The sequence below is a fragment of the Neocloeon triangulifer genome, unplaced genomic scaffold (genome assembly GCF_031216515.1).
Source record: "Neocloeon triangulifer isolate White Clay Creek 2 clone unplaced genomic scaffold, ASM3121651v1 ptg000013l, whole genome shotgun sequence".
In the NCBI taxonomy this organism is placed as follows: domain Eukaryota; kingdom Metazoa; phylum Arthropoda; class Insecta; order Ephemeroptera; family Baetidae; genus Neocloeon; species Neocloeon triangulifer.
Window position 1 is genome coordinate 2,426,405 of NW_026775555.1, and position 12,007 is coordinate 2,438,411.

The 12,007-nt window shown below is 38.5% G+C and overlaps 1 protein-coding gene across 11 annotated transcripts in view; it reads right to left on the reverse strand.

Annotated features, from left to right (window-relative positions):
• Positions 1–12,007, reverse strand: part of LOC132198925 (CUGBP Elav-like family member 4) — a 394,396-nt gene that overhangs the window by 114,325 nt on the left and 268,064 nt on the right. For 2 of the 11 annotated variants that reach the window (XM_059623246.1, XM_059623252.1), the window contains exon 1: positions 3,176–3,387. The exons of the other annotated variants lie outside the window; for them this stretch is intronic. The gene's annotated coding sequence lies outside the window, so the exon portion shown is untranslated. Of the gene's footprint in view, positions 1–3,175; positions 3,388–12,007 lie in introns of those variants that run through there. 11 annotated transcript variants of the gene reach the window in all.

Genomic DNA, 12,007 nt, shown 5'->3' on the forward strand with positions numbered 1-12,007 from the left:
CATAATTAAAATCGAGGCGAAAATATTAACTAAAGCAAGTGAGGCTGCGACGCCATCTTAGCAGTGCAGTGATATATTCATTCGGCGCGCGGCAAAGTATGACAAATGGGCCCGGCTTTCTGGCGACGTTTCCTAATTGTTTCTTCGCGGAGAGCGCACCGCAGAGTCGGTATAATATTTTTAAGAGGATTTCTGTTGCTGCTGCGTCGGCGGCGAAAACGGCACCGGCACAAACCGAGATAAAGCTTCGGGAATTTATCATGAGTCGCGAGCGCACCAAGACGAAAAGTTAAATGAAATTAAATGATTGCGGCAAAGTAAGGAAAGGAATCCTTTGGCGTGTGTGTGTCGTTTTTCACACCAAACTTTCTTCCGAGCATAAAAAATGAAAGTAGAAATTTCTAGGATATTTTCCTCCAACCAATCTCGGAAAGTTTCGGTTTAAAATGGAAAACTTTTATGAATTTCACGGCCGATAAATTGCGTGAGAAACGTTGGGGAGTTTCCGTCCCTTTCTTTAAACTTGTGTTTTTAATGCGGCGATTAGTATTACCGGCGCATTTAGCAGGAGGAAAAAGCTAATTTGCAAGATGGTCGATCAGGGAATAAACGACGCATCAAGTGGTAATGAAAATTCGGCGCGCGTTTTCGACCGGCGTCGATCAATCCGCGACCGTTTTAATTGGATTCGCCGCGCCGTTTTTCGCGGCGTAACGAGTCAAATCCGCGCCTAACGAGCGGCCGATCGGCGCGAGTGGAAATTAAACATATTTTCGGCCGACTTTGATGTAATGGGTGGAGATTGCGAGCGTACGAGCCGCGTTTATAGGTCTTTACAAGTGGCAAAAGCCAGTCTGTTATTGGAGGAGCATGTTTTAGATGGGCGGCTCCCAGTGACGTCATTGGTGCTTTTGACCCACATTGCGGGCGGCTACGTGCAGCACGGCCACATGATTTCGCCCTTTTCGCCCTCGCGATGCTGCACCGAGTTACTCTGGCGGCCCAAAACACGCCAGTTTCACGCAAAATCGGGCGATTCCAGTCAATAATTCTAAAATTATATAAAGAACTGCGACCGGAGAAGAGAAAAATGCTTCTTGCTTTGATTGAAATTACCAAAGGCTTGGTGGAAATCAAGAAAATAAATGTTAAGATATGCAACCCGTGCATCATAAAAGTGCGGCCGGTTGCATAACCATTAAATTTAAGTTAAAACCTACAATACAAATAATTTTTTTCTTATATAAAAACTTACAAAAATCCTTCATAAATCGTTTCCTTTTATTCAAAATTTGAAATACTTGATTTAATTTAGAAAATTTAATATTCTATTCTTAGCTTGAATAATGAGGTAAATTTTAACTAATTATTTGAGTGTAAACCGCGAGTGTTTGGTGCGCTCGGCACCGCGGTGGCAGCCATTTTGATTTCTGCAAACAACGCACGCCGCGAACGAGCACACAAATCAACACCAACAGACACACAACACATCAAATCAGGCAGACGTTTTGCTCGCGAAACAAACCTGCGGCTGAGAGAGCGAGGAGAGAGAGAAGAGACAAGCTGGAGAGAGCGAAAGAGCAGATGATGCACGCCAGCTCGACAAGGTGCGACTAACATTCGGGGGTCGCAAGCTGCCGGGGGATGTCGTCACTTGGCAGAGGGTGCGCCCTCTCCAAGGACACGTTAGAAGAAAAAGAAGGAAAGAAAGGTGGCAACGAGAATGGGGAGACGAATGTGTGTTTGCACGAGAAATTTGCACTTGGCGGCCGGCGAGGGGAATTCGCCGGGCGTCTCGCTCCTTTCAAAATGGGCAAAATGCTCTCTTGGGTGGCGATGAAAGTGGGTCGCTTACTTTGAATACAACCTTTATTTGGTTCATTCCCGAAGTCTAAAAATTTTGGATTTCATTTTGAAACTATGGTTTTTATTTTTCATTTCTTTACACATTCTATAGAAAATTATCAATTCTAACCATTTTCGTCACAATTTTATCTTGGTTGCTTTAAAACTTCAGATTCTATAAAAGTTTAATTTTTAATACAAATGCAAACAAAATATTAGCTAAAATCTCATTGCATGACTTTTGAATTAAATTTCATAGAAATATCTACACAATTTTCACGGATTCAGTAGGAACTGGTTGCTATATTTTTATTGGAAATTTTAAATTGAAATATGGTTTTGAACTTTATTTAATCAATAAATATTTTTCAAATGATTATAGTAACAATAAAATTAATAATTATTATTATCCGTAGACTTAAATTTCAGAGGAATTTGAAAATTTCACAATCAATCAATGAATTTCAGTGACAAAAAAAGCAACATCAATTGGCCTAGCAGCGAGATCTTTTTCCCTTCCTTCAAAATAACATTATTATTCTACATACTAAAACATCCCTCGCTCAAACAAAGTTCCTGATGCTTGACGAGGGTTGAAGGTTTCGCGTATCGATTATTTCTCCGTCTAATCGCCAACTCCTCCATGTCTGTAATTTAGGTGCAAATCGGTCGACGTAAAACACATCCGGCAGTAAAATTGAAAGTTTTACGCTCTTTTTAAGAACTCGGCCCTTGTCTCTCAGGGGTTTTTACGCGGAGATAAAGTACCGGTTGTAAAGCGGCGATATTTTAAGTTAATGAGCCGCGGGCTGGCTGCTCCTTTATTTTCGGGGCCACTCTATCGATTTTCGCGCTCCTCGCACAAAATAACAAATGGCCGGCCCAAGGTTGATGCAACTCGTGCGTGCACCGACGTGTCTTACTTACTTAAAAGAGAAAGAAAGAAGGAGCGAGTCAGGCAGTGATGAATCTATTCCTCGAGCCATTACGCTTTTTCATTCTTTCTTCTTTCGTGAGCCAGACACTTTTATTACTCTTGTTATTTATCAGCGAGATTTCATCGAAAATCCATCAGACCGATTTGCTCAAGGTTTGCTTGATTAATGAAGCAAACCCCGTGGACAATATCAAGTTTTAAGCACACCAAAAAACATCGAGTTTGATAATAAAACACCAACAACAGTCATTTGTCATAGTCAGACGGATGTGGAATTGTAACCGCCTTCCAGATCCGTTCAGCTTTTCGTTTTCTTTATTCTGGAAAGTGGAAAAGCCTTGTTCTGAAATAACATTGAACATCAAAAGCCGAACAACCAACATCGAACTATACCTGACGAGTTCGTGGCTCATAGAGAAGCGCTCGCGCCAGAATATCTGAATTTGAAATTTGCTTTCCGGTTCTTTCTGCGATCGAGATACAATAAATATATATCAAATCTCGGGAAAGAAGCGAGGGAAACGCGCGTTCGTGTTTCAGAGTTTGTGCAACAGATAGTTGGCGGCGAGGGAGAGCTGGCCGGGTGCTGCTGGCTGCCTAGAGGGTGGTCGTGGCACGAATGACGCGTTCGGCGGCCGCGGCTCTCGATGGGGTGCGCTTGTACGGCGGCGCGCGCTTCGGAGAACTCCGCCGGGCGCACGCGAGCCACCTGGCGGCCGCGCCACGTGCCGCGGCCACGCCGTTCCCGCACCCATAGAGCACCGCTGACGTCACAGGTGGGGGGGCGTGGCCTGCACGGTGCACCCAGGCCAGTCGTGGCACCGCTGCGGCGCTTCTGCGCACGGACACCAACCCCCCGATTCATTCTTCCGCCGTCCGAGCGAATTTATTTATTTATTTATCTGTTTGTTTATTAATAATGAGATATATTGTCCTGGTCGTCGTCGCCGCAGCCAAAGAGAAATAGAGAGAGAGAGAGCCCCTTTTATTAACAAATTCCTCGATGACCGCCGCACCTTTTGTGCGACGACGAGTGGGCGAACAGACCGGTGTGGCACTCGAGCCTGGACGCCGCTTGCATAAGCCGGAGAGAATGCCAGGGGTTGAGAGGGGTTAATTTTCGTCGGTGGAATGCCAGACTCGCTCTTGACTCGTATCTTCTTGTTTAATATCAGCAACAATTTAAAAAAAGGGGTCCTATGCAGTCAAGAGGCACGGAAAGTTCAGATTTTCCACTTATTAGTCAGCATAATAAACTGGTCGTTTTTCTCAAAATTTCTGACGTTCATAATATTTCATGTTCAGCATTCATTGGTTTTCATTAAAACAATAAATTTAATTCAATATAGACATAAGGATACGAACACAAGCTCTGAATGCTGTTCCCAGCTTGGAGAAAACAAATATAATTTGCCATGAGCTAGAATTAAATTGCTAAGTATATTATTAATAAGATTGTAAAAAATGCATTATTTTCCTTACCGTAAAAATGAATGGAACAAAAGTTAATCAATTAAAAAACAAAACTTTTTAAATTAAAATGAAAATAATATTAAAAAAAATAATATTATATATAAATTTGTTACAAGTTAAATATTAATTTTATTTAACTTTTTTTTAACTATTTTATTTATCACGTTAAAGCATAAAATAAAATGTCATTAATTGCTTTAAAAATATATTTCTATTGTTGTAGTTTCTTTAACCAATTGTTATAACGCATTTTGTACTGTCATTAAAAATGAGTCATTATTCATCTATCATATTTTAAAACTCTCCATTTTCCGTATTCATCTTTAATTACAAGACAAACCAACAGAGAAATATGCCCGAGCCAAAGCAAATCCAATTAAATCTGAAATTCTCATCTATGTTACATCCTCACGTTGCATTTCCCAATCTCCCTCGGAGGCTCAAATGTATTCACATCCCTCACTCGCTCACAACCGCCCCAAGTGAGCTCTCGCGCTCTAGATGCGGCCAAATCCAAATATAGCCGAGGCAAAGTTTAATTAACTCTCTGATGCGCATTTTTGCCGACTTTCGGAGGCAGTGCGGCAGGTAGAGCGCCGGGGCTCGATTTCAAAAGATACGCGTACGTGTAATTACGTTTTGCGCCGCCGGCGAAGAACACGAAGCCAAAGTCTATAAGGAAGGGCGCGAGCAAAGTACGTGTAATAGATCGCGGTATGCCTTCATAGTCTCACACGCACGCTGATTATCGGCAGGTGGAGCTTTGCATTATTGATTCATTAGCACCAACTTGGCCACAAGCAAAGACAAGATCAAATTATAGTTTTAAACACGACAAATAAACTTTTTTATTCTAAAATGTTGACTTTCAAATTAAGAAAAAACTGAGAGAAAATTACCTATTTGACTAATTACCAGTTAATTGTACTTTTAATGTCCCACAAAATGTAAATTCATTGTAAATATACTCTTTTTACGTCAGCCAACACTAAAATAAAAATAAAATAATAATTTCAAACAGCGAAGACGTCTGCTAAATCACCCAAATTAAAAATGTGGTAAAACCACTTTTGAAACACATTTGAAAGAAGTTTGTTAACTTTTTTTCCAATAAAATGTCAATTATTTTGTCTAAAAATGGACAAAAAAAGCGCTAACTGCGTCCAACCCTAACTATTTTACCACTTTTGCAGTTTATTAAAAAAATAAATATGTTTCAAAATGAAATTTCTGTTTGAACTAGAATGTCAGAAAAGTGTTCCTATCTGGATTTAAAATTCATGATGTCTGAATTTAAAATCAGTTTTTTCTCGATGGGTTTTTTGGGTTGTTTATTGTTTCACAATATGTAATGAAACAAGAGACATTAAAAACGATAGAGGAAAAGCCGATTTTAAACTCAAACTCTACCATTCCGTCGTATAAACTGATGCTTTTGATTTCGAATAACCCAATAAATAAAATATAAACTATATAAAATTGAGTGGTGCCTTCCGACTCCGACTCTGACTTGGCCTGACCGCCCTGACCCTAAAAAAATATTAATCCTCAATCATTATAAAATCTTCTTTATTAAAATAAAAACTTTTAAATCTTTATTAATTTATTTAAATAGCAAAAAATAGCCTTGTTGAGTATAAATAATAGATTACTCTAGTGACTGATATAAATTTTCGGTAATTAGATTTTAATGTCTCTTGGAATAAGTTCAAAAACTTCTGCAAATTGCTCTTGTTTTCCGATTTTCAACTTTCAACTGTTCCGTGGGAGAATGAAGGAGGCACACCTAATTATTAGAAAATGCTCGGCGCCGTCAAAGGGTGTCTTTGTAACAGAGTTGGCGTGTGTTCCAGAGCCGGCTTTCAGAGTTTGATGCACACACGTTCAATGTCTACGTCGTTGCTACTTGTACAAACACAAAGCCCTCTGCTCTCTGTGCGCGTCGCTTCGACTTGGCCCGATAATTACTCCAAGGTACGGAGCCGAGTGACACACAGAGCCTCTCTCTTTAATCTTTGAACTTTTAGATTAGCGCTGAGAAGCAATGCTGCAAAGCTATTTATCAAAGCCGAGTAATTACCGATGCATTCACTGCCTCGGATTCTGTTGCATCGCTTTTTGCCCGGAGGTGTGCAATTAAATTGCTAGTCTCTTTACTTAGTATAAATTTTTACAAATTGATGTTGCATTTAGAATAGAAATAAAAAATTAATTTTTCATTCAAGCCACAATGAGATTTTTTTAGAAAACTGTTTAATTTATATTCCAATTTTCTAATATTTTGCTTAATTAAGAACAACCTTACAATTAGCTAGTCTAATAATTGAACTTTTTGTATTTTTTTAATTTCACGAACGAGAGTTGATTCATGGTGATTTGAATTTAAAATCGGCTTTTCCTCGATAGGTTTTGTGAGTTTTTTTTTATCGTTTAAGAAAAAAAATGTGTTAATTTGAAAGAAAGAAATTTTAAGAAATCGATTTTTGTACTAATTCTTGTCAAAACCAAACCCTGCTCATTCCGAAATTATGTTGCTACACTGCTGCCGTCAGAGCCATGGGGCCTTATGGCTCTGGGAGGTAGACATCTTTTTTTTGGCCAACATAACAGAGCTGATGAGCAGGGTTTGGTCAAAACGATTTCACATCTAATGAATCTTGGCTGCAGCCCGCAGACAAAACATGCAGAGGAGGATTATTTTCTTTAACAATAACAAACTTGCATAACCCATCAAGGAAAAACAATAAGTGAAACCGATTGAAATTATATATATATAATCAAATTATAATTAAATTGAATTTTTATACTAGTGCCTATTTAGCCTTTTACTTAATTGGGAGCAAAGCACAGATTTTAAAACTATGAATATATTTTATTATGTTTTTCATTCTGTCCTGCCGTTTTGAAAAATATTATACTTTATCTAGAATAATTGAAATAACACTCTTGAAAAAATTTTATGCGTGTTTCACTAAATTTAGTTTTAATATTGCAAATTAAATTAAAAATTTAATTTAAATAATAAAAAAACTTTAAATATAATAAATAAATAAATAAATTATATAATTATTATACATTTAAAGAAAGTATGAATGGTTATTATCATTAGCTTTTATAGTAACGAAGCATTTATTTTTGATTCTGAAACATAAAAACTTTACATAACAGTTGCTAATAATAACGTCATTTGATATTACCGGTTGATTGCAACAATCTTTGGCTTCACTTGGCTCGATTTCGAAAAATGAAATCAACGGAAGGTGTAATTTTAGCGCATCGCCTTACTTGAGCGAAGCGTATCACGTCGTTTCGTGCGTGCATGACGGGTTTCTCACTCGACTTTGATTTGTTCTCCGCGCCAATTAACCGAATGTGCCGAATTCGCAGATCAAGCGTGCTGCAATCGGGCGCGAGCGAGCGAGCGAGAGCTTCTCTCGGGCCGACTTGTCACATCGAATATCAAGTTTCAAAAGTTCGATAATTTGCCAATTACACGGCTGAATGCTTTCTGCCTGGCAAAGTTTGCCTGGCGGCGGCGGCGTCTTCGGAGGCGGCAGTTGTTTTCGAGCGCGCGCGACACTGCGACTCCGCATCGACACTTAATGATAGTTTATAACCGGCCGAGAGAGGGCCGACCCGCGTTTTGCACCTCTCACCCGTCTTCGGGCAAACTTTGCTCGCGCTGCCTGCAAGGTGATTCCAAACTTAATTATACGCCAGGCACAAAGTTGCTCCAAGCATAAAAAAGCAAAATAATGATGCCGAGTACTTCCTCCTTCCTGCCGCTCTCTGCTTTTTTAATGCGATGGTGCGTTTTAACGCGATCACGCTAGAGATACTGATGGAAATCGCAGTTTTGCTTGGACTTGTAAAGGAAATGATGAAGTTTCGCCCCTCGAGAACTGACTTGTAATCCACTTAACATGAAAGTTTTCATGAAGAAGAAGCTTTATTGATAGGAAGTTATCTGTTTTTAATACGATGATGGACACGCGATAATTAATTCACGCATCAATATAAAATAATTTTTGTACTATAAATTCTGCGTTTTGTTTGTTAATTTTCCACACACGTGAATTTAAGTTTGATGAAATGCCATTAAGTTGTTGAAAAATAAAATTCAATAATTATTATTATATCATGTAACACACCCATGGAAGTAATTAAAATACTATTATTTCTTACACATTGATAATTAATAGTTATTGACGAATTCATTTATGAATAATTGAATATCAAAGAATTCTTAATTGAACATTGAAAAATATCTCATAATAACCAGCACTTCTACCCTTAATGATCAAGAATTAATCAGTAAATATATAATGCATGACATAAGCGGGGCATTGGTTTGATATATAATTTAAAATTTAATACTCAGTCTTGCCAGAATTGTAATTACACTTCTATTCCAGAAGCAAATGAAAAATATTTGTAGTTATTACTTTATTTAATTCTTAAAAAAATGATAAATATTATTTACATGCAATATAAAATATAAATAAATTAATTATAAATTGGTTAAATATAATAAGAAAATATGAATAAATAAATATGATACAATTAAAAGAGCGCCATTATTTGTGTTTGTAAATTTTGCTGAAAAGATGTATTTTTTTGTTGTATCAAGGACTGCGCTGTAAAAAATTAAATTTACAAGAAACTGAGTAAAGAATTAATAGCCGATTTTGCTTTATATTTAGTGATTTTTTAGCTTGTTGCACGTGTATGGCATTCCATCAATACATACACACACAAAATAAACTAATTAATATGTTTTTCATTTACCAAAAATTCTGAATTTCCTTTTTTTAATATTCAACATCTCCAATTTCTTTTAAATGAAAAAAGCTCTTTGTAGACTTCACTATAAATAGCATTAAATTTGATTTTCTTATTTTTCAAGGAAACGAAAACATCCATTATCGAGACTTGAAGTGGTATCACTTTTCAATCAAAAATATTTGAATTTTCGTCGAAAATTTCTGAGAATGCAAAAAATCCTCCAAATTCAAGGAGCCAATTAGAAGCCCTTTGCGCTTTCTGAGTGCTGCAGAAAAACAAAACAAACAAGGGCCCGATCAATTTGAGGGAGGGAGACGTGCGCGCAGGTAGGCAAACAAAACGAACCCCCCAATTAAAGTAATTGAAACCGGGGCGTCTTGAGCAATAAAAGAAGAGACGAGAGCGCGCAACAAGCGCCCTCATCATCATTAGGGTGTCATGTTAAGCAGCAATTTATGCGCCTCGAGTAGTCCTTCCTTCCTCTACAAGATATTATATTGTAGCGGAGTGTGTGTGTGTGCGCGGCCCCGTTCGCGTGTTGTATGTAATTGCGCCCGTCGTACATTCGCTCTGCTGCTTAATATGACTCCGTTTTAATGGCAATAAGTGTCACGTTCCATTGTACTTGATGAGCTACGCGGCGGAAATAGGCCAATGAATGCACATCTCGCCAGCCACCGGCGCAACTTGGCGACGAAGGGCGCAGCGTGAATTTTAATTAGTCCGGTGCAATCAGCAGCCCTCTCGGCCTTTGTATTGCTTCATTAGCGCTCGCGTAATGAGACCAACACACAGACACGGGGACGAAACAAACTTTTCGGCCGCGATTGTTGTCAAGTTTCGCCCCCGACGCTGTTCATGTGTATAATTGGCGAATTCCGAACTGCCAACTTTGATTGCTACTGGCAAAGGGCGGCAGATGGCAAAAACTATTGAGCTTCAGTTTTGGATAAAAAAAAGTATATTTATTTATTTAAGAAGATCATGTAGGTGAAGAAAACGGGCTTTGCTCTTGTTGTAAAATTGATTTTATTTCAAAAAACAATCTGCTCTATTTCATGAGCAAGAAAAAATATAAACAAAATCAGCAATAAAAAAAAAACTTTCTCAACAAAAATTTTGATAACTTTTAAAACTCATATTATTGACAAATTGATATAGAGAGGTGATCTTTAATCAGCAAGCAGCACGTTTGCTCATGACATTGGTTGGTACATTAATTTTAATAATTTTGTTAGTTGAAAGATGTCAATTTTTTAATATTAAATGTTTATTTTTTATTATTTGTCCCAGTTGAACATCACATTGCTTACATTTAATCGTTGAAAACAATTTATTTGAAAAGAAATGGAATTTTTGTACAAATCGGCAAAACCACTAGCAAGAATTTTGCTAAAACTTCCGAGATTAAAAAAACCTCATCAGCTGCATTCAGCCTCGGTTCTTATCTCTATATTCAATTTCCATTTTTTTTTCTTAGACATAAAATAGGGACGTATTGGTTTGAATTCAAATTCGGCAATGCATTCGATAGCTTTATTTTTATTTTTAATTTAATTGTTATTTTCTTCATCTAATAAACAACAAATGACTCAAAAAACGCATTCAGTAAAAGTCGAAAAAAGCCAGAAAATAAATACAATCTTTCCATAGACCTCAATTTTGTATACTCAATTTACTCATGTAAAAAACCTGCCAAATTGTGGCGGCTTGAAAGTTAATTATTAATTTCCTGCAAGAGCTTTTACAATTAAAAATTACAACTACGCAGTTTCTGGTTTCACGCTCGCACCCTTTATAATATGCAACAATCTCTCTTGTTGCACGCAAATGTGGCTTTCCGCCTCGGACACCGCACGCCTGTGAAATTAGCAGCGCGCAATAATCGACGAGGGCAACATCTGTACGTCTCTAGCTCTCCGCAGCCATAGTATAGCTGAGGGAAATTATGATTCTCGAAATGAAGATTAATGACTCGTTCGCCACCCACCCACGCGCTAACGCAATTTGCGAAAATGAGCCTTCTTGTTCAAATTGAATTTCGACCTTGCGCCGCCGACGGCAAATTGAATTATTGCACAGCTTTCCGCGCGGAAACCAAAGAGAATTCTACTCGAATGAATAGAGAAAAGTTGTTTGAAAAGAGCAATCGATGCGATGCTACAAACGTCACCTGTACTTTATGCAACAAAATACACTCTCCGGTGTCGGCGGAGGGGACATTAGAAAGCGATTTGTTACTGTCAACCCGACGGTATAAATTTGGATGAATTTATATAAAAGGAGGGTTATTATTATCTAAATGAGCGGAAAAACGAGCTGAATTTCGGGCAGGGGAAGGAGAGTGACATGTGGCATTTTCATTTTTCCAGCTAAGAAGGGAAACGTGTCTCGCTGTGTGACGCGCGCGCCTGAGAAATATTATAATGTTCTCTCGTTAGTCGCTCGGCAGTCGAGTCAGTTAGGAATACAATTTCCATTTGATGCTGCAGCGAAAAAGTTTCGTGTGTATATTAAAAAGTCGTCGTCGTCGGTTGAGAAGAGGGGCGCGTCGCAAAAAGTGCGCCAAACTTTTTGCAGCACATTAGAACGCGCGTTCATATAATCGTAATCCCAAGCGCCGGCAGTTTGCCTGCAAAAAATTTATATTTTCACTTGGTGAGCCGAACAAAAAAAATCGGCTCTGGATTGTTCGTAGGCGGGGATTTTTGTGTATTTATTCAAAGCTGCTGGTTTTTGGCTTTTGCAAAAGGAGAAAGTAAGTGTCTCTTTTTTTTCTCTCTCTTTCCTCGGTGGATGGGCGCCGGGCCGCTCGCTCGCTCGGGGTGCAAGTCCGGAAAATGACCTGTCAGATGTCTTTGATAGTTCCTTCCTTTTGGTGCAGCCCTATATTGAGTGAGCGCGCAGAGAGTGCCTCGCCGTTCCAAACTCATTTCGCCCGCGCCAGCCCGCCCGTTGTGTACTTTG